The following is a 19,460-nucleotide window of genomic DNA, read 5'->3' as shown; positions in this document are numbered from 1 at the left end:
TCTTCTTTAATATAGAATATTTCTTCAACCTTTCTTTGTTTTTAACTTTGATATTTTTTAAGAGTATAGGCTAGTTGTTGTGTAGACTGTCTCACAATTTGAGGTTTCATTGACATTTCCTCATGACTAGAGATAGGTTATTCATTTTTGTCAGTAATGACACAGTTGTGGCAAAACTGTAGGAAACTCTGGGGAACAAAGAAGACTGTATGCTTTTTAAGGAGAGAAGGGGTAACCTGGGAGGGATATTAAGAACTAAAATTCCATTAGAATAAACTGAGAGTTAGGAATGTGGTAGCTTTTCACTGGCTGAGCTCTTGCCCAGAAGGGATGAAAAAAGCATTTCTTCTTCCACTGAAGTAGTATAATAGTGATGTGGGAAAGAAATTTAGGGTTCATAGATGACAACAAAAAATTATTCTTGTGATGTATTTGTTGCAAAAAGGTGGTTTTATTAAAGAACAGAGACAGGACCCGTGGCAGAAAGAGCTGCACTGGGGTACTGAGGAGTGGACTTTGATATGGGAGAGGGTTAGGCTTAGCATAAATCTCAAAGGAATTTTTGGAAGCAAGGTTTCCAGGACCTTAAAGAGACTAGCTACTGTTTGGAAAAGCTCACTTATTACTGTCTTCTAAGTTCTTAGTGATGAAACCCTTTAGATGTATATCAGTGGACTATATACTTGGGGGATGATTCCCAACACTTATCTTGGGGGGTTTAGAGATAAAGGAAATTCGGGGCACCTGGGTGGCTCAGTGGATTAAAGCCTCTGCCTTCGGCTCAGGTCATGATCCCAGGGTCCTGGGATCGAGCCCCGCATCGGTCTCTCTGCTCCGCAAGGAGCCTGCTTCCCCCTCTCTCTCTGCCTGCCTCTCTGCCTACTTGTGATTTCCGTCTGTCAAATAAATAAATAAAATCTTAAAAAAAAAATAGAGATAAAGGAAATTCCAAAAGGAATTTTTATATGGGGGTCAGACTAAGATTGCTTTTTGCCCTTAGCAAAGTATTAATAGTGGAGGCAGTTGAATCCCTAGAGGAGTGTCACTGCCTGTTTCAAGGACTTGTCAGTGGGCTGTAAGTAGTAAGGAAATGTAAAAATTTCTCTTCTGCCTTTGTTTCCTACATCATGAGTATATATGTGCAAGGCCAAGTCTATGGGAAATCAAGTCTGTCTCTTTCTATTGGGTCTGCGATTGATCATGAGTGGTAGGACATGAGAGGTCCCCTTGCTGAAACTTCCCAACTTTCACAGTCTAAATAAGCTTTACTGTTTTCATCCATAAAATGGGCATAAATATATATTACAAAGTCTCTTTAATATAAGAAAATGAAAAATTAAATTGATTAGTGTTTACAAATATATTTTTCTCTTTCTTCCAAGCAAATTTCAGTTATTTCCTAAATACTGAAGAAAGGCAAACACTGAAACTAACAAATCTGAAAAAGTATGCACACATATTTTTATATACACGCACATATATATATACATGCACACACATACACACACACACATATAATGGGATAATAATTTCATTGATTTGTTTTATGTTTAACTGATTTAAAAGGCAGCATCGCAACCATATATGAACTCAATACCCAGATCCTTACCCTTCTATCTTAATTTTTTTAAAAACTTGAGTACGTTTAAACTATAATATTTATAGATTTTATCTGTAAATCTATGCTTTATAAATCTATACAAACTGAATCAATAAGCTAGACATGTCATTTTAACAACTGTAGAAATTAAAATAGTGGGGAGATAACACAAGAGACAGAACAACTAAATTTAAAACAATGAAAAAATTCACTAAAAAAAAAAACTTGTTCCCAGCAATCATTTTCTAGAGTACTCAGTGCCTAAGAATTGTTATCCTTGACATTTCTAGGTCATTTTTGTTATGGTGATGAATGCATCTGGTCCTCAAAGTAAACACACACACACACACACACACACACACACTTTTCTTTTATAATAAGATTTGTTTTTATTATGCCAGTTCTTTGTTAATCTTAACTAGGAGATGGTTCTCATTCAAATAACATTGCATCCACATTTAGGAGGGCCTGCTTCACAATGTACTATCCGATAATGTTTTTCAATCAACAGAGCCCTTGAAACTGTTCAGCTTGTTTGGCATTTGCTATTGAAGAGTGCATCCATCTTTGAAAACAAGATGCAGGGAAATACAGTCCTTGTTTTCTCCAGTACTTAGTTTGTTCAAAGGACTGTAGCCATTTCAAGAGGTGCTAAAGATAGGCATGCATAAGTCTTGATCATGCTTACAATGAAGAAGTATAATGAGCATTTATGATTTGAATTGAAGAGTTTCAAAAGGATGCAAATTAGTATCTTATCGAAAAGGATAAAAAATACCCCATCAAGTTAAAGAGCAATTTTCCAGAATCTAAGCTTATCATGAGCATTTTAAAAACAACCAGTGTTTACTACAATTGTCAAGAACATACCACATCAGTTCACTTCCCCAATGGGAGAGTATTTCAAAAATATCAAGGACTCTTACAACTCTTTACAAAATGTGGGGGGATAGTAATAATTGGGAAATGTCATCTGAGAAAACAGGGTATACATTTAACTGTCAAAGTTCAGAGCAGGAACATGTCATTCATATCCATCTTTATTAGTTTTCTATTATTGCATAACAAATTACTGCAAATTTACTGGCTTACATCAACACTCGTCAATTCTGATCCAGTTCTGTAGGTGAGGGAGGAGTCTGGGTGGGCAGGCTTGGGTTCTCTCCTTAGGCTGTTCCAAGGCCAAAGCCAAGATGTCACTTAGGAAGAGCTCTTTTGGGGATGTTCTGGGGAAGAATTTGTTTCCAAGCTCATTCCTGATGGTGGCAGAGTTTGGTTCCTTACAAATCTGTAGGACTGGGCCACCTGTGGCTCAGTGGGTTAAGCATCTGCCTTCAGCTCAGCTCATAATCCCAGGGTTCTGGGATCAAGCCCCAAGTCTGGCTCCCTGTTCAGCAAGGAGTCTGCTTCTCCTTTTCCCTCTCTCTGCCACTCCACCTGCTTGTGCTTGGGAATACCCTCTCTCTCTCCTCTGTCAAATAAATCAAATAAATAAAATCCTCAAAAAAATTTACCTGCTGCCTAGTATTGATTCCCAAATGTGTACCTCCAGATTTAAAAAACAAAAACCAAAAAAACTGTAGGACTAAGGAGGAACAAAAGAAAAAGAACTCACCAACTCCTTCCTTAATAAGACAGGATAGTAAAGGGAAGCAAAATATAACAATTAATAAGTATAATAATAACTATTGCTTCTTTAGCGTATTTTTCAGCGGGCTGTTTTTAAGAAACAGCTAGCATTGGAGAAGCTCAGAAAAAGTGAAAGGCACCCTTTTGTAAGGTTCATTTACATTTATAAGGAGAATCTCCATTTGTAAGAATGTCTCTTTCCAGGTAACAAGAAAAGGAATATGACCAAATCTCTAGAAACTGTAATAAATGGAGAGTCATGGAATTAAACCTGCATAACAACCTTACCTTTGTTGCCTGATAACCTTCCATTACTGGATTCCTCCTCCTTCAACATCTTTCTTTTGTCTTTCACTGGAGATGGTATGAAAGATGGTGGCTTGGGTCTTTACAGGGAGTAACTCACTTTTCCTAGGTATCTTCCTAGTATGCAAGAGGTATAGAAGTTGTTAAACTTCTGTTGGTTTTTCACCTGTTAATCTCTTATTATACCAGGGTCTCAGCCAAGAACCTAGAAGAGTAGAGAGAGAATTATTTTCTTCCCCTCCAGTAGAAATTTCCTACTCCTCTTTCATTCTTCCACTCAGCTTTCTTTCCTTTAGACATTCCCCTTTCTCACCTCCCTAAGAATAATTGAATGAACAACATTCAGTCACTTAAGTAATTTGAATTACAAGATTATAAATGCACATTCCAGTCCAGGTAGCCACAGAAAGCTACACTTGGGCAGACATGCTTTGAGCTGCTGCAAAAGGAAGACCTAATATAGTGTTTCTATTTTTAGTGACACCACCCAAATATCATTTTAGTTGATAAAAACTAAATAATTTCCCACAGTGTTACCATTAGAGCATTTTATGCTCTAATGGTATAATAGAGGTGCTAATTAGCACACAAAACCAGAGACTGTTTTTTGTCTTTCCTCTAAATTACAGAAATCATAAAAAATTCTATATGCTGTATGTTCTTTATAGATAGAACTGGAGAGCCCTGCTAAACTCATTTTGCAAAGCACACACATTCACAAATCATTAATGACATGTATTTACTCTGTAAGCATTTTTCTTTTTTTTTTTAATTTTTTATTTTTTTCTTAAAAAGAAATGTTGAGTTTATTTTAGACATTAAAAAATTTTCATTTTTGCTACATAACCATAGAAAAGAGTTCTATTAGCATGCCTCTGGTTTTCTACAAATATTCCACATGAGAAACAATTAAGCTTTCCAGCAAATGTAAACAAATTTTTTAAATGAGAGTTTTCAAGGGGGATGATTCAAAAGTTATCTTTGTCCTCCAAGCACTAAACTTGGGTAGAAGAGGACAGAGGAGAATCATTTTATTTGATTTTTCCAAATTACTGTCTAGAATGTACTACTCAAAATGTGCGTCTATAATGAGATAAGAAAATTATTCTAGAATGTAAATAATTGTTGCATATACCCAACTTGGATTATATAGTCACCTTTTTCTTCCAATGTCCAAACCATATTCTAGGGATTTTAAAATCATTTTAATATTTCAGGCTAAAAGTACAGTTTTTAGGTTATTACTCTGCTTATCACGGAACTGTGGTCAATGTGATTCCTCAAAAAATACTAGTTGACTTAAGCAATTATAATGGCCATATGCTCAGATGCAAAGAAATTAAGTGATCTCATATATATAAGTATATACATTATAATTTTAAAGTGTTACAAAATGTCATGGGCATACAAATATTTCTGATTATGTTAGAGTTTAATGCTTTCATAAATTAATAGTTTCATTATAATATTTTGAAAAGCTAGAGAAGGAACTTTTCCATGGGTTGTTAAATAAAATAAAGAAGAAAAACCACACATCATACAAAACTTGATCAAAGGAAGAATACAGACAAGACTGGTAAGACAGCACCCACTTCCTTTCTTATAAAATGTTATTTCTGATACTGTCTTTTGGATTTAACAGGATAATCTGTAAGGTAACACTATCTGTCTTAATAAATGAGAAGGGAACATTTAAGTTTTAGTAATCAAAAGATCATTTCCAGATAGTAAAATATTCTCTTGGGTCAATTTGGCCTCAGTTACTCAGCTAATTCCTCATCTGTTTTACTGTGAAAATAAGGAGAGTGAGTGTGTGTAGGTGTGTGTATGTATCCATTAATATTTGTAACAATCAGTTATTTATATAGAATAAATATCTGTGAAATTTATTTCTTTATCTCCCAACCTGTGACTCCCAGCTTCCAGTCTTCTGACTTTTCCACCCTGATGCAATTTGAACCCAACTACTGAAAGCAGGAGAGCAAGGTTCTTGTCTCATGGAGTTGAAGAATGAATCTCTCCAACAAAGGAGAGTGAGCAAAGCGATAGAGTTTATCATGTGAGGATACAGAGGAAGAGGAGTCCCTACCAGGTTTCCAGCAAGGGCTTTTTATCTCTGGCCTTTTATTAGGACTTTACCAGGAAACTTTCCTGTGGTTAGGTCAGTGGCGTGGAACGAGACACGATGCTTACACATTGTGCGCAAGTCTTTGTTTCTGTGACATCTGTGGTCTACAGTTAGATATTGCTAAGTTTGGTTAATCTTCATAGTGAACTTTTCCTCTGAGGCCTGATCAGTTTTTGTGGTTATTTTACTTTCTGTGGTTACAATGTAATTATTAGAAAAACCTTTCAACCCTTGAAATTGGGATAGGTTGGCCTAAATTTCCCCAAAGTCTGTTGGTTCTATCTCAATATCTACATACCTGAAAATCCCTCAGATCTAGTCAGGGGCATCCTATCTCTCGCTGCCTATACACTAACCCTTTCCCTACTCACTGCATTCTCATAAAGAAAATAAACCCTGGAAACAGAATTATGGAAGAAATAAAGAATGGCTTACTTCAAAAATATCGTTCTGACCCTCCCCAAAACCAATTTGCTCCCAAACAGAGAGGCTCTATTCTATGATCTACAGTCCTGAGATAGGCCCTAAAGCCAAGGGCTGGCAGAACCCCATGGACACATTATCTGTTTAGGTATGTTTTGTTTTTAATTTCCTTCCCATCTCCTCATCGGTCTAGGGTTAGGAGGGACCATAGTATTTCACATTTCACACTTTAGAACTTTACCGCCATCAACATTAAGAAGTTCGTCACCTTTAACACTGTGTAGTGTCTGTATTCAGGACCAGGAGATTTTTCCTCTTTCTGGTGTGAAATAATTTTTTTTCCTTTTTCCTTCCCCTGCCCCCCCCGAGGTAATAGATACAGTTATGGGTCTCAATCTTCTGAAGAAACCTGGCCCTGGACACAGAGGTTTTATCTTTATTATTCAGTAGTAATCAATGTTTATTGTAACCAGGAAGGTGTGGGATCACAAAATTTTCCTGAGTCCAACTCAAATGGAATGATTTAGGAACACCTCAAATGCCTGTGGATGGAAAAGAATCAATGGATACCAGATCCTTTGACTACCAGCTAGAAAACATCTGTGGAAAAGTCTAGAGACACTTCTGAAAAGCAGCCCTTAAAGGTTTTTGGCCACCTGTACTACTCTGGTTCTGCCATGGGTGCTCTCCCTGCCTGGCCCTTCTGGAAGACACAGCTTCAAGTCTCTGTCAGGCTCATGCTGCCCTGAGTAGCAGATTCAAGTTGACGCCTATCTTGCCTTGATTCTACTCCTGGTCACTCATGGTTAGACCACATATTTCACCTCCATTTCTTCCCTGCCAGATCTCCACCATGGCAAACCCAACACTTCCACACTGGTGAAGGGGAAATCAGAGGCCACAATGCTGTAAGAAATTACTGAGACACCATTTAAAATCGAAAGAAGTTTTTGAAGAAGGGCATTTTAGAAGTGTCAATTATAGCCACATCCACAGAGTTCTTAATATGAAAAAAAGGTTGATTAAAAATAGTCACAGCTAGCATAACAAAAGGAAGGATGAGTGCCTAATAAATCTGACAATTTTTAAAGCCAGAACACAGAGTCAGAAGGAGAAATCCAAGGGCTGATCCGACTGTGTTTTTAGAGTACTTTCAACACACGACAGCATACAAAAGACCAATTTAGGAGGTCAGGACTTTGGAATCATGGCAAGAGCACTGAAAACAATTTAGGAGATTTTAGGTGGTAAAGGGCTTCCGGCAGACAAAATGCTTTAAAATGGATAGTGCCTGAGAGAAATGTTACTCAGATAGGTATCTAGTTTTAGGCAATTTCACTGCTAATGACCTAGGAGAAGGAAATGGCATGAGATAACAAAACATACAATTAATAGAAAATTCAGACTTTTGTAAATCCATAAAGTAAAAATAAAAGAAAACTGAATGGTTTGCCTAGATTAGAACATCAGAAAAGAGCTTAGTTATAATTCCTCTAAAGATTTATCTAGCACACAAAATTGTAAAGTAATACAATAAGGATAGGGATAAACAGGGAAAGAAAGAAAAATATTGCTTACATATTCAGGCAAAGATGTAAGCGAAAGGCTGAAAAGTTATTAAGAATTAGGATATTAAGACCTTATTTATCATATAGATTGAGAATAAAATGGAATAAAATATTAAAATGAAGCTGGTTAAAATTAGTTCAAATTAAATTGAAAATATTTTTGAGCAAGAACACTATTATTTACTATCTAAAATGAATTTCACATTATTTCAAATCTGTAATTTCCATATTTTTAAAACTTATTCCATTTCTTAACTTTTTTCTTCTTTTTTTAAAAGATTTTTATTTATTTTTTTGACGGAGATCACAAGTAGGCAGAGAGAGAGAGAGAGGAGGAGCAGGCTCCCTGCTGAGCAGACAGCCTGATGTGGGACTTGATCCCAGGACTCTGGGATCATGACCCGAGCCAAAGGCAGAAGCTTTAAACCACTGAGCCACCCAGGTGCCCTTTTCTTCTTTTTTGATCACAGCAAATCTAATGTCATACACATAGGACTTCTCAGCATCCACCTTTCACACTTCCACACATGGATGCCTAAGGCTTCTAAGTATGGTCCAGAATATCTGAGTTCTTGTATAGTAAATTAGCAGAGATGAGTCTGAGCCCAGTATTACACTCTCTAAATCCATTTTCAGGTATCCCCATTTGTCCTTTCCTAAATGTATGTTTCCCAGATTACTAATGGTGTTTATTATATAGGAGCCCTTTACTAAGTTCTTGCTTCATATGTGCAATTTATTACAAAGTTTTAGATGTAACCATCTTTCTCACTACCTGTGCCATAAGAATGAATGAATAAATACAGAAGTGTGAATAATCTGTTCTAGTCAAAATAGTGTATTTCATTAGAGCATTTGTGTGGCATTGTATTGAAGAATCCTCTAGCTAGAACAGCAGCGATTTTCAAGTGTCTATGATTGTACAGGGGCAATCTTCTGATCCTTTATACAAATTACCAAATTTAATGCTCACACACACAAAACTACTAGGGAAAATTATTCCTATTTTGGAGTTATAAATTTGAGGTACAGAGACGTAACTCCCACAAAATCAATCTTCAGTAACTTACTTCGTCATTCCCAGACTATGAACCTTAATTTTTTAAATTTAATTTTATTTGTGTGTGTGTTCCAAAATTCATTGTTTATGCAATAAACAGTGCTCCATTCAATACTTAATTCATTATTAAAAAAAAAAAAAACTTATTCTGAGGACCACTCTGATACCTGTGCACAGTGAAATAGTATGGCAGCTAAGTAAATGGCTCACAACACAATTTTACCTAAGGTCAGCTCTCTCTCAATGGGATGTAGTTGAAGCCAAGATATTGATTATTACTAAAAATACCTTTATAATGTTCTAATCTTGATATTTCTAAAAAATAAAAGGGACCCTAGGATATTCTGCAAGAAGGAGAGAGCCTGCTTGTCAGGAAGTCTGAAATGATATAAAATGTGACTCTTTAAAACAAGGATAGAAAACCCTCACTTAGTGGGTTCATTCACATCCACATCAAATGAAGCCTTCTAACAGGTTATTACAACATAATATTTAATCCACAGTACCAAGTACTAACTGAAGAAACATATCCATGAACATTGTTACCACTGAAGAAGCTGGTTAAAAGAACACTTTTTGGGCACCTGGGTGGCTCAGGGGGTTAAGCCCTTGCCTTCGGCTCAGGTCATGATCCTGGGGTCTTGGGATCAAGCCCTGCATCAGGCTCTCTGCTCAGTGGTGAGCCTGTTTCCTCCTCTCTCTTCTGCCTGTCTCTCTGCCTACTTGTGATCTCGGTCTGTCAAATAAATAAATAAAATCTTTAAAAAAAAAAAAGAACACTTTGTACCTTAATTTTATTTATGTATTTCAAGCAGATCAAGAAAAAGCATAGCATAATTATATGGGTATATTTCATAATGTGCTGAGCTGTGAGTACATTCAATGGTGATTGCATTGCATAATAAGGTAAATAATGGCTGGTAAATGAAAGAAACAAAGGTATGTCGGAAGCTAAGACAGGGACTAGCAGAGGAGAAAAAAAAAATAGGAGAGAGGAGGGAGTGAAAGGAGAAAAGGGAAAGAGGTTAGTAGGGGAAGAAGAGGAGGAGGAGGAGGTTAAGAAACAGGAAAAGAAAAACTCAATTTATTGCTTGCCAGGCAAAGAACTAACACCTAGGCAGAACTTCACATAACAGCATCCTCAAAGGAAAGTCAGGAGATATTAAATATTAGAAAAAAGGAGTTCATAATCCTTGTACTAATTAATCATCTAAAATAAACCCTCCAGATAGGGCAGAATGGATCACCAGTTTGTATGTATTCAATTAGAGGATGTCTCTTTGTTCATTGGAAAGCATCTTCAGTTTGTAATAATTGCCCTGATGATGTTACTCAGAACCAGTTAAAAAACACAATTTTCAGGGTTTTAAAAAATATATTACTTAAAAATTTATATCATAGTATTAGATTTATATAAAATTTGTGAAAATTGTCGCAGTCCAACAGAAACCAAATCCAGTTCCCTTGTTAGTAAAATCTCACATTAGTACAGGGCATTTGTCATAGCTAATGTACTAATACTAATGGTACTGTTAACTAGACTTTATACTGTATCTAGATTGCCGTAGTTTTCCCCTAACTTCCTTTTCTGTTGCTGGATCCCATCCATGACATCACAGTGTATTTAGCAGTCATATCTCTTTAGTCTCCTACTGGCCATGATAATTTCTCAGACTTCCTTGTTCTCAGTGAATGGCTTCTACAGTTTTGGGGGTTACTAATGTAAAGAATGGCCTTTAATTGGAATTTGTCTAATGCTTTTTCTCTTGTAGGACTGTCATTATATATGTTTGGGAGGGAAGTTGTGCCCCAAATTCTGTTGTTTTAAAATTAGTGTACATTAAAGTTCTTTCTTTGCGCTACCAAGTTCTGCGTTTTGATAAATGCATGTTTTCACAAGTATCACATCTTACTGAATAATTTCAGTCCCCTAAAATTTCAAGTGTACTTCATATATTCAGTCCCATCCCCAAACACCTGGCTACAACTGATCTTCTCACTGTCTTGGTAATTTTGCCTCTCCAAAATATTATATAATTGGGATCATATAATGAGTAGCCTTTTCACATTGCTTTTCTTCACTTAGCAAAATGCATTTTTAAAAATTTTTTTTTTCTTTTAGATTTTATTTATTTACTTGAGAGAGAGAGTGAGCATGAGCGGGGGGAAATGGGGAGGGACTGAGACAGAGAATCTGAAGCTGACCCCATACCCACTGTGGAGCCTGCAGGGGGCTCGATCCCATGACCACCAGATCATGACCTGATCTGAAACCAAAGAACCAGATGCTTAGACTACTGGCAACCAGATACCCCTCACTTAGCAAAATGCATTTACATTGACCCAACTCTGCATAGATTGATAAGTCATTCCTTTTTATCTATGGGTAGTATTCCATTATATTGATGTACCACAGTCTGTCCACTTTTTCAAGGACATCTTTGTTGATTCTTTTCTTGTGTGTGACTATAAATAAAGCTGCTATAAATATGTATATTCACATGCAGGGTATTGTAAGGAGATAACTTTTCAACCAACTGAGCCACCCAGGCATCCCAGGACATAACTTTTCAAACCAGTTGGGTAAGTAAGTAGGGGAATCATTACTGGATCATATGGTAAAACTATATTTTGCTTGAAAAAAACTTCCAAACTGTGTTGAAAGTGTATCATATTTCATTCCCACTAGTACTGAATGAAAGTTTCTGATACCATATATCCTTGGCAGCAACTTGTATCATCTATTTTTGGATTTTAGATATTCAAATATGTGGATAGTGGTGTCTCCTCTTGTGTAAATTTGTAGTTCCCTATTAAGGAATGATGTCAAACATCCTTTTTAAATGCATACATGCCATCTATATATTTTCTTTTGTGAGGTATCTGGTAAGCTCTTTTACCTATTTTTTAACTGGGCTCCTTAAATTATTTTTGATGGAGTTGTAAGTACTGTGTGTACTGTGGACATGCATTCTTTATCAGAGATGTGCCTTGAAAATATCTTCTCCAAGTATGTGGCTTTTCCTCTTCTAACATTGTCTTTTTTAGAGCAGTGGCTTTTTGTAAAGTCCAAGTTATCAATTTTTTCTGTCAGAAATCCTGATTTTAGCGTGGTATATAAAACTTATTGACAAAGCAAACCAATTTTTTTTTGTTATGTTTTCTTCTGGAAGTTTTATATTTTTGCATTTTACTTTTAGGTTTACAATCCAATTTGTCTTAACTTTTTTTTTTTTTTTAATTTTATTTATTTGACAGAGCGAGAGAGAGACAGAGAGAGAAGGAACACAAATAAGAGGAGTGGTAGAGGGAGAAGCAGGCTTCCCTCTGAGCAGGGAGCCCAATGGAGGGCTCTATCCCAAGACCCTGGGATCATGACCTGAGCTGAAGGCAGATGCCCAACAACTGAGCCACTCAGGTGCCCCCAATTTGTCTTAACTTTTGTGTACAATGTAAGGTATATGTACAGGTTCCTTTTCTTGCATACAGTTATCCAGTTTTTCCAGCCCCATTTATTGCAAAGCTATCATTCCTCCATTAAATTGACTTTGTGCCTTTGCAAAAAACAGTTAATTTGTGTAGGCTATGTCTGTGTGCTCTGTTTTATTCCACTGACCTATGTGCCTCTTCTGTCACTAATAACGTGCTGCCTTGATTATCAAAACTTTAAATTGCCTTGAAGTCATGTAGTGTGAATCCTTCATCTCTGTCTTCCTGTTTCAGAATTGTGTTGACCCTTCTAGGTCTTTTGCCTTTCCATAGACCTTTAGAATCAGTTCATCAGTATCCTCAAAACAGATTGCTAGGACTTTTACTGAGATAGTTTTGAAAATATAGATCAAGTTAGGAAGAATGTATATCTTAATACTTAGTTTTCTAAGAGCAAACATGTAATAACTTTAAGATTTATCTATTTTAGAGAGAGATTGCGCTCGTGCACATGCACAAATGAGTAGGAGGAGGGGCAAAGGGAGAAATTCTTGACGTAGACTCCCCGCTGAGCTCAGAGCCTGACCTGGGATTTGATCTCATGATCCATTGAATGAGGACTGGAGCCCAAACCAAGAGTCTAACTGCTTAACTAACTGAACCACCTAGGTGCCCAATCATGTAATAACTCTTAATTCATACAGATCCTTTGTAAGTGTTTCCTACTTCCTACCACACAGAACCTATACATATTTTATTAGATTTACACATAGTTTACATTTATATTAGTGTTATTGTAAATGATTTTTTTTTAATTACCCAATTTAGTTGTGTATTGCAAATATGTAAGAAACTATGGCTCTTCTCTATTGACCTTATATATTTCCTGGGAATGTGCTTTAATTACTTATTAGTTTTAAGAGATTTTTGCCAGATTCTTTGATTTTTCTACAGGGACCTCTCTCTCTCCAAATAAAGACAGTCTTATTTCTTCCTTTCATATATATATTTAAAATATATGTGTATATTATACATTTCTTCATGATTTTAAAAATTTTTGTCTTACTGCACTAAAACTTCTAGTAAAATACTGACTAGAAATGGTGAGAGAAGACATTCTTGTCTCGTTTCTGATCATGGGATGCAAAGGATCTCTTAGCCCTGAGGATCATGTAGGTGTTTTCTTTAATCAAGCAAGGAAATTTCCAGTTATGCCTAGTTTGCTGAGAGTTTGCATTGTAAATAGGTATTGGCTTTTGTCAAATGCCTTTTTTCTACATCAATTACTCTATTATATGGTTTTCATTCTATAGTTAATTAATGTGTAAAATGTATTTTTTTTTTTTTAATGAATGTACCTCGCATCCCTGGCATCCCTTGGTGTAAATTTTTTTCTTAAGTTTTTTGATTCATTTGCAAATATTTTATTTCAATTTTAGGGGGTCTTTGTTCATGAGTGTATTTAGACAATACTTTTTTTCCCCCCTTGCAATGTCTTCTTCTGGTTTGGTATATAATAGGCCTGACTTCACAGGATGAAGTAGGAAATGTTCCTTCTGTTTTAGTTAGGTGGAATATTCTATAAACATTAATTAAATCAAGTGGATTGAAAGTACTGTTCAGGTCCTCTGTATCCTTACTGATTTTCTGCCCGCTATATAATAAACCCATTACTGGCAGATGAGTGTGGAGTTCTCCAGTTAGAATAGTGTGTTTATTTCAAAATAAAAGTCAAAAAATGGAAAGGGAAATAGCTTTAAAAAACAATCAGCAACTGATGAAATGTCAGGATGTGGAGCAGGGATAAAGAGAGGAAAACCTCCATCATCCATCAGGTCAGTCTGTGTTCCGAGTGTTGGGAAGGGCGTGTCGGTGAATATGAAGTCCGTGGATGGCAGGCTGTGGCAGGCCCAAGTTTTCCATTCAGGGGAACAGATTAAGGGGCAGGAACTGCTCAGTTGGCACCTCTTTCCTAGCCTTCCCCTAGCTTGCACTTGCATAGGGTTGCGTGACCTGTTCTAGTCCATAGAATGGTGCAGAAGTGAAACATACATTTCAAACCAGAGCTTGTGAAAGGCCTATAAATTCTCATCTTCTCTCTTTTCAATTCAGACTTGATGTCAAACATTTGGGGCAATTTTGGAGATTACTTTCTAGATGACACAGATTTTGTAGTTTAGGAACCCTAAAGACTGTGTTGAACAAAATGTGACTCACATAACTAAGAAATTTTCTTTTTCACTGTGTTCAGCCACTGGTTTAATACATATTAATTGTAGTGCATATTGTTACCATTATAAGTACAGTAATTGAGACACCTGGGTGGCTCAGTGAGGTGGCTCAGAGGCAGCGAAGCCTCTGCCTTCGGCTCAGGTCATGATCTCAGGGTCCTGGGATTGAGCCCCACATCGGGCTCTCTGCTCAGCAGGTAGCCTGTTTCCTCTTCTCTCTCTGCCTGCCTCTCTGCCTACTTGTGATCTCTGTCTGTCAAATAAATAAATAAAATCTTTAAAAATAAATAAATAAATAATTTTTTTTAATGCCGTGAACTACGGCTCATCCCTTCCCACAAGACCTAAAGGGACAGAATTAGGGCAGCAGGCAGTCATAGAATATGATAGAGTACTTCAAAAACAAAATAAAATATAACTATAACAATAATAACAAAACTTGAGAATGCAGGTTTATTTAAGACTGTCATTTAAAAAGACAGTAATATTTCTTGCCAGCCAAAGGTAATTAGAATCCAGTCGTTTATGTGATATTGTAACTATGTAGTTAATTGTGTCTCAAGCTTTTGGAAAAACTGCAGGTGAAAAACTTCCTCACACAAAGTAAGTAACAAAGAATAAATTCTTATCTAAATGCACAGTGTTTTGTTCATATTATACCCATTAACACAAAATGAGAAAAGGTATACATATAAATTCTTTCTCATTAAAGTAAAATTATGCACTTTAGCATTTTTTACTGTTATATTTAAAAAGCATATACCATAAACTGACAACTAAAACTGCCTAAGTTCATTTTCAAGTAATTGGTAAAAATTATCTCCAACACACACATATACACACACACAGAATGCACCATTTTTCTTCTTTTCTAGCAAATAAGGACAAATTAATGAAGACAATTCTTCATACATCCCCATGATCTATTGATAATATATTCATCAGGTGAAACACAGAAGATAACAAGGAGGGTTGAAATCTGACAAGGTCGTTTTCAATAACACAGCAAAGAAAAATTGATCCAAAATTATGAAATGACATCATAGGTCAAAAATTTTGTCAGAAATGTAAAAAATAACTAAAGAAAGTAAATGGATTCACAGATTTTAGAACATGAGAGGCCTGAATTGCACAGTTCTTTGTGAGTACCGAGACCACTCAGGAACTTCCCTCACATACTGATTTTCATATAGCCAATACAGCCTTTCAAATTTCTGTGGTATGCCTGGGTCCAACCTCAGATCTCTAATTCACATTCATGTCATAATATACTAAAACAAATAATTGTCTAGGTGAGTTTTATTAATAAGGATGAGTCCATTTTCAGTCTCTTGCTTATAAGTAAATCACTTTGAGCATGTGACCACAAGAACATTATTAGACTGAATTCTACTCCCTTAGCATTTATCTCTGAGAAGGTTTATAGTTAGAACCTGAAAAAACCTATTTCATTCAAGTAATATACAAGGATGATAAGAAAAAGAACAAGAAAAACAACAATAGTTAAAATTTATTAAGCACTGGACAAGTCAGGAACTTTAATAACCATTTTATATTATTTATCTCATCTACAGTAATTTTAAGAAAGGATAGCTGCCCACTATTGTGTTTAACAGATAAGAAAAGTGAAAAACGGAGAGATTAAGCAAACTGCCCAAATTATTACAACTCTTAAAATTTAGAGCTGAGAGTTGAAGCCATCTGTCTCTAATTTCATGTTCTTTACCATGTTTTGTGTTGAGTACCAACCATTTGTTTTCTCTATTTGTTAACACTCTGACACATTCTGGTTGTACCCTGTGTTTCAATGTCATTTTTTTTTAAAGCTCTCTTTTCTCCATGACTCCTTTCGATGTCTCCTTCTACATGCTGTACTTCTGTATCACTCCTGCTTCTACAATCATAATTTTACAGTTTAGACCACCCTAATTACTGTATACCAAAGACAAAAATATGTGTGATGGTATTTATAGGAACCCATGTGATTTTGAGATAAAGACAGTAGGATCACCTCTGTTAACTGCATACATCTTGGTGAATACATGATCAAGAATGTCAGGAAAGTTAGAATGAAGTCTGAAAGCTGAGTGGCTATAGAAGCTTTCATGGATGTTTTGAAGAACTACCACAAGCTGGGTGACCAAAAAACCTTTTTTTTTTTTTTTTTTCTCATAGTTCTGGAAGCCAGAGTTGGAAATCTAAGTGCTCTCAGGGCCCCCACTTCCTCCGGAGCATCTAGGGGAAACCTTCCTTGACTAGAAAGACTTCTGTTGGTTGTTGACAACTGCTGGCATTTCAACTGCTTGCCCTTTCAAAATGCTAATACAAGAGACAGAGTCACTTAAAATGTGACTTGTAAATTTTTTTAAGATTTCATTTATTTATTTGACAGAGAGATCACAAGTAGCAGAGAGGCAGGCAGACAGAGAGGGGACGCAGACTCCCTGCTGAGCAGAGAGTCCTATGCAGGGGCTGGATCCAGGACCCTGAGATCATGACCTGAGCTGAAGGCGGAGGCTTTAACCCACTGAGCCATCCAGGCGCCCCGTGATTTGTAAATTTTATGAGCAAGTAATATTGTAGGAAAAGCTACCAAACATTATGTTACATAAATTAGGGTGTTTAAATTATTTAATTGGTATGGTATTTAAACTGGGCTGCTTAAATTATTTTTGGTTGAGTTGTAAGAGTACTGTGTGTACTTGGACACACGTTCTTTCTCAGAGATGTGCCTTGAAGATATCTTCGCCCAGTATGTGGCTTTTGTAAGGTTTTACAGGCAAGATAAACATGACACCAGGTAAGGAAGGCACAAGGCAAGATTTATTAAAAACGTTCTCGGGCGAGATTCTGCGACTCTGGAGAGGAGAGTCTGGGAAGTCGCACCGGGAGGGAGTCGAGTGGGTGGTCTTTTATCTGGGTTAAGACAGGGAATAGGTTCACAGCCATATAAGGTATGGTATTCGGGGATTGGAGGGTTGGGGGAGTCCTGACATTCCGGTTTCTTGCATAGGTATCGGGTTACTTGTGGAGCCTTGACCTGGGCATACATCCTTATGGCGGGAGAGTCAAGGGTTAAGAAGGGGGGTGCCTAGAAGATGAAGGCCCCGCAGTTATTTCTATTGTTTCTCCTGCATTCCCAGAGCCGCTGACCCAACAGCTTTTCCTATTCTTTTTTAGAGCAACGGTTTCTATTAAAGTCCAAATTTTTTTCTTTTGGAAATCTTGCTTTTAGTGCGGTATATAAAAACTTATTAACAAATCAAATCAATCTACCGAATGTAGATTTTATTTATTTAACCATATTATTTGGATGTATGCATTTTGGGAACGGGAGAGGCACATTTAAACAAAATAAAATAGTTTAACCTGCTGAAATTTAGTGGAAAAGTAGGATGTAGAAGTACTATTTCTAGGACTCCTATTAAGTGTATGACCTGAAAGATGTTATTTTAATTTTGTGTCACGAAGTGCCCCAAAATAGAAAATAAATATTAAAAAGTTAAGTTCTGCTAAACCTAGATAAAAGCTTCAATAATATTAACTATTATAACACATGCTATATAAAATGTTAAGCATGACATAATAATATTGGAATCAACTTGAATTTTTAAATTATTTTCCTAGTTAAAGATAAGGGTGTTACCTCACCTGTGGATTCCTTTAAGTTAGCTTTGTGACAGATTATATGAAAATCAGTGCTTATGAATATAAACTGCCTTTTTTTAAGGTAGATCATTTAAAAATAGTATTTTTAGTAAAACTTTCTCCTTGGCAAGGACATTTTTCACAGTGCCTGATAGCATATCAATGTAACTATTAAACTTCACATTGTCCAGAGTGCATTTTGTACTTTTAAATTGCTGAGAAGCACATTTTTAAATAGTTTTATGGTACACTACATAGCTCTTCTCAAAAAATTTGTGGATGTAAATGTATATAAGTAGGCTTTATAATTTCAAAGGCCAATAACTGCCAAAATTCCCAAATTATTCTTTAAACTCCGTACCAACAGTGTTCCTGTCTCTTTGATGTCCTTGGAATCTGTGGAAGCATGGAGAACTTCTCGCTTTGCCTCATGGCTTAGCATACCCACCATCTCTGCAAGACATGGCTTTTATTGTTACCCTTAATTGCCCATTATGACAATTTGGCATCATTTTTCACTTTGAGTCAGACCCTGAATTTAAATCCTGCCTCACCACTTAGTCAGTCATTGACCTTGGATGATTTTCCCCTATTTTGCTCTATTTTAGTATTATCATATATAAATAGAAATGTCATTAATCAGTATCCCACAGAGTTACCATAAAGGTTGAATGAGTTAAAAGACTGATTAGAAGAGTTGGGTGGGCAGCTTGTAAGTATTTATCAAAAATAACTGAGCAATGATGGGATGATAATGATGATTTAAATGTGTTGTGTGAACCTTTTGTACTACCACATATTGTGGCAAGGAGCTAAAAATAATAGTTAATAGGTATTATTTGCACAGGTGATAATGAAGGACAGATCTGGAGAGTAAATAAGCTACTTACTCTCATACAACAGGAACTAAGCCAAACAATGCAGATGAAATTAATGGTAGGTAAAATATGTGAGAAAAACAATAAGTGTTAGCTATCTATCTATATGAGCACACTACATGATAATCACTACATGAGAATCACTAGTGTCATCTCTGATCTCTTAGGTTTAACGTAGGAATCTTCCAACATTTGTTGAATTCTGCTCATGTTCATGTATGAGCCACAATTTCTTACTGATGAGTTCATTTCTAGGAGCACAGTTCCATGTTTTCTATATTTCTACCACCCTACAATTTTATCTCAACTTTGGCCTAGGTGCCTTAGCAAGTGGATAAATCCTGTAATTTTTATAAAGTTTAGTTAAAGTCAGTATTATATGAGAATTTCATTCATGACTCAGAGAACCTTCAAAGATACTCCTTTCTAAGTTAGCACAACCTCGACATAAAAATGGTAGGAATTATAATAATACTGTAATGATTAGGGATTGAACCGCTAACTGTCCAGCTTGGCAGGATCTTCTTGAACTGAAATCTGTCTCTTTCAAGCAAAAGGTG

The sequence above is a fragment of the Mustela putorius genome, unplaced genomic scaffold (genome assembly GCF_011764305.1).
Source record: "Mustela putorius furo isolate JIRA1106 unplaced genomic scaffold, ASM1176430v1.1 tig00537350_pilon_pilon_pilon, whole genome shotgun sequence".
Classification (NCBI taxonomy): Eukaryota; Metazoa; Chordata; class Mammalia; order Carnivora; family Mustelidae; genus Mustela; species Mustela putorius.
This window is presented reverse-complemented; position numbering follows the sequence as displayed.